Source organism: Orycteropus afer, unplaced genomic scaffold, assembly GCF_000298275.1.
Source record: "Orycteropus afer afer isolate SDZICR_OR568_19922 unplaced genomic scaffold, OryAfe1.0 scaffold00762, whole genome shotgun sequence".
Taxonomy (NCBI): Eukaryota; Metazoa; Chordata; class Mammalia; order Tubulidentata; family Orycteropodidae; genus Orycteropus; species Orycteropus afer.
In genome coordinates, this window is record NW_006922349.1 from 283,579 (window position 1) to 287,777 (window position 4,199).

The window sequence follows — 4,199 nt, forward strand, 5'->3', positions numbered from 1 at the left end:
TCAGTGTGTTAGATAGTGGTGCATTTTATGAAATGAAAATAAACTAAAGGAAGCAAACAAGTTATGTGGACAGCCAGTAGTCCCTCAGGCACCCAGCATGATGGGATACTTAGTTAGATTTTTGTTATTTTATTTCCTTTAAATTGTTTATATTTGTTGTTACAGATGAACTTAATAAAAACTCAATTGAAGTACAATATACACGAAGAAAATATTTATATAAAAGCACAATTCATTGATGATTTTACACATTTTTATTAAAAATATAAAGAAGATAAGGAAGTTTTTCAAATTTAAGTATTCAGATAAATTAATCCTCCATTTGTAATTTTTAAATATTTATTTTATATTTACTATGTCAATGTCTATACAACCTTCAGATATCACCATGCATTAATTTTCATTTTAATTATACATATCACTATATAATAATTTATGTACAATCTCGATTGACATTTAAAAGGAATAAGTACAGGAATAAGTGGCATTAGGGCTATAAAAGGAGTGTAAGCAAAGCTCAGTGTGGTTTTACAGAGGTGAGAGAGCTCCCAATTATTGGTGAGCAGAGAAAGGTGTCATTAAATGCAGAAGTTGCCATTGAAGCTGAGTATTTATGGGCTATTAAAATCTTGGCCGAGATGAAGGGCATGCAGAGCAAACACACAGTGTGAGGCAATTTAAAACGGGAGATATGAATATGTCCAGGTTGAAGGCAACCTGAGATTTTGTTGAGAAATAACCTGGAAGGGAGACTGGCCCCCATGTTTATATGATTCATGGTATCAAAATACACTTGTACAAAAGGATGGCTAGAAGTATTACTCAGTGTTTACACCTCTGATGTGCTGGGGCAGGCTTAACATAATACCAAGACACTGAGGGAACTGATGAAAGTTAAATCCTTTTTCTCTGTCCTTTTCTATTCCCAAATTATGTAATATAATTTTGTTAAGACTTGTAATCACCAAGATAGTTCTCTGAGCCTTTGAGGTTGAAGCATAGAATGGATCATAGTCCTCACAATTAGAAAGCTAAGACAATGTTTAAATAGCATGGGTGAAGAACATGGCATCAATATTGGAGGGAAACTCATTAAAGACTTGAGATATGCAGATGACACAACCTTGCTTGCTAAAACTGAAGATACCTCAAAGCACTTATTGATAAAGATCCAAGACTCTAGTCTTCAGTATAGATGCCATCTCAACTTTAAAAAAAAAAAAAAAAATTCACAACTAGACCAATAAGCAACATCATGATAAGTGGAGAAAAGATTAAAGTTGTCAGAGATTTCATTTTACTTGTCTCTACAATCAGCACCCATGGAAGCACCAGTCAAGAAATTAGATCCTGTACTGCTCTGGGCTAATAGCTGCAAAAGACCTCTTTAAAGTGTTGAATAGCAGAGATGTCACTTTGAAGACTAAGGTGTGCCCAACCCCAAGTCATGGTATTTTAATCACCTCATAGTGCCTAAAACACTTGACTGCTAACCAGAAGGCTGGTGGTTCAAACTCACCAGCCACTCCTCAGAAGTAAGGTTGGACAATCTACTTCTGTAGTGATACTGCCTCAGAAACCCAAGGATGGGTTGCTATGAGTCGGGTCCGACTCAAGGGCACATAACAACAACAACATGCATGGGAAAGCTGGGCAATGAATAAGGGAGACCAAAGAAGAGTTGATACCTTTGAATTATGGTTTGGGCTAAGATTACTGAAAATACCCTGAACTGCCAGAGAAATGAACAAATCCATCCTGAGAAGAAGTGCAGTTAGAATGCTCTTTGGAAGCTAGAATGATCAGACTTCATCCTACCTTCTTTGATCATGTGGTAAGAAAGGACCATTCCCTGGAGAAGTATATCATGCTTGCCAAAGTAGAGGGTCAGAGAAAAAGGAGAAGACCCTCAACAAAATGGATTGACACAGAGGCTGCAATGATGCTTAAGTATAACAAGGATTATGAAGATGGTTCATGACTGGGCAGTTTAGTTCGGTTGTACATAGGCTTGTTATGAATCAGAGTTCATTCGATGACACCTAACAACAAGACTAATAATCATCAAGGTAATTCTCTGAGCCTTTGATGTAAGGATAACAGGATGGAAGGTAGTCCTCTCCATAAAAAAGCTAAGACAATGTTTAAATAGCATGAATATCTGAAAATTCACAGAAGAGTCAATTATATGTAACAGTATTCCTTTTTGAATGATTAGTAAGATTAAATCTAGAGATGCATTGGCTTTACTCAGATTAGACACTTAGTTAAAAGTATATGTAGTAATTCAACCCTAGTGTCTGGAATTTTAATACTTTCTATTATCCTATTCTACTCCAGGTCACCTTGCTTCCTCCATTCAGTGCCAAAATCATTAGCTGAGTGATCCAATGAAAACAGAAAAGTGAACAAAGACAGAAATTTAAGACTTATGAATACTATTTCAGATTCTGATTTCTCTGAGTTTGGAGACCATAGTGATTAGCTTAGTACATAATTAGGACACCATTACACTGCATATAGTTTCATATGAATCAAACATTCACTTTTAAATCTTCCAGTTGTCATGGAGATGAGATAGGAACTGCAGATATAATCCCATCTGAATAATTAGCAGAGTTGACACTAACAAAAACACCTACAATCATTATTGAATTACTCACAGGGACACACAAAAACAATATTTGATTAAAGAATGTGAGAGGGTACAATGAAGGATTTAAAACAGTATGGATTCAGGTCCTGCCCTTGTACCAATTTACTTTCTGCATGATCTGATTTTCTTAGATTCAGATTCTTTTTACAAAGAGTGAAAAATTATTTGTATGTATCATATGTGAAAATATGCTTTTAAATTGGGAAAAAAAAACTGTTTTAAAAGAAAATATATGATTTACTCATAGCCAAGATACCTTTTACTTTGTGATACATGTGTGACCTAAGTGTCAAACTCATTCTATCCCCATGGGTACTCTAAGCAGAAAATTACAACTGCCAAAAACAAATGAAAAAGCAAAAGCAAATAAAGAAATGGAAAGAAAACCTTAGGATTTCGTTTTACTTGGATCCACAATCCATGTCCATGGAAACAACAGTCAAGAAAGGACTCAATATACTTCACTGGACGATTCTGCTGGAAAAGATTTCTTTAACATTTGAAACAGCAAAAATGTCATATGAAGACTAGGGTGTGCTTGACCCAAGCCAAGATATTTTTATTTGTCTCATAAGTGTCTGGAAGCTGGAAAATGAAAAAAAAAAAAAAAAAAAAAAAAGACAAAATACTTGATTATAATTTGCTGTGATGTTGGCAAAATACATACATACATATATATATTAAAATCACCCTGACTGACAGAAGAAAAAATCTGTCTTGGAAGAAATACAGAAGATATGTTCCTTAGAAGCCAGAATGCCAGACTTCATCTTATGTACTTTTATCATGTTGTCAGAAGGAACTGGTTCCTGTAGAAGGATATCATGCTTGGTACAGCAGAAGCTCAGTAAAAAAAGGAGAAGACCCTTAATGAGACAGATTGACTCAGTAGCTGTGATGACAGGATCAAGTATCACAAACATTGTGAGGATGGCACAGGGCCAAGCAATGTTTCATTCTGTTGTACATAGGGTCACAATGAGTTGGAGCTGACATGATGGTATTTAACAACTCATCTCAATTCTTGAATATGAAGAAAATGTTGATGTGATTTTCTTACTTTGCTCTCTGAATTTAAACCTCATCAGTCTCACCTGGGGAGTGAGAAAACAGCTGGTCCCTTCCCTTGACTGCTCTGGTAGAATTTTACTCTCTGATGACTAAAAAGGTACACACTCTCCATGACCTGTTTTTCTTTCTCTGCCTGGAATGTGGCTTGTTAACATGTCCTCAGGTCTTTATATAATGAGCACAAAGTTTGACTCTTTTTGATATCTCTTAATGATATTCTGCAAAAGGAAAAGCAATGACAATTTTTCAACTCAATGTTTCTTATTAGAACATCTAGAGCTTCTATTCTGAGACATTTTGAAAGGAGGTTTTTTTTTTTTTTTTTTTTCCTTGCTGGCTGATGTATCTGTAGCAATTAGAGAAGTATCTGGCACATGTGCTAATCAATTAAATGTCTTAAATTTTGCTTTGGAAATATGAAAGACACCAGCTAGCACAAGTATTCTTTTCTGTCCTTAACTCTGCAACCCCA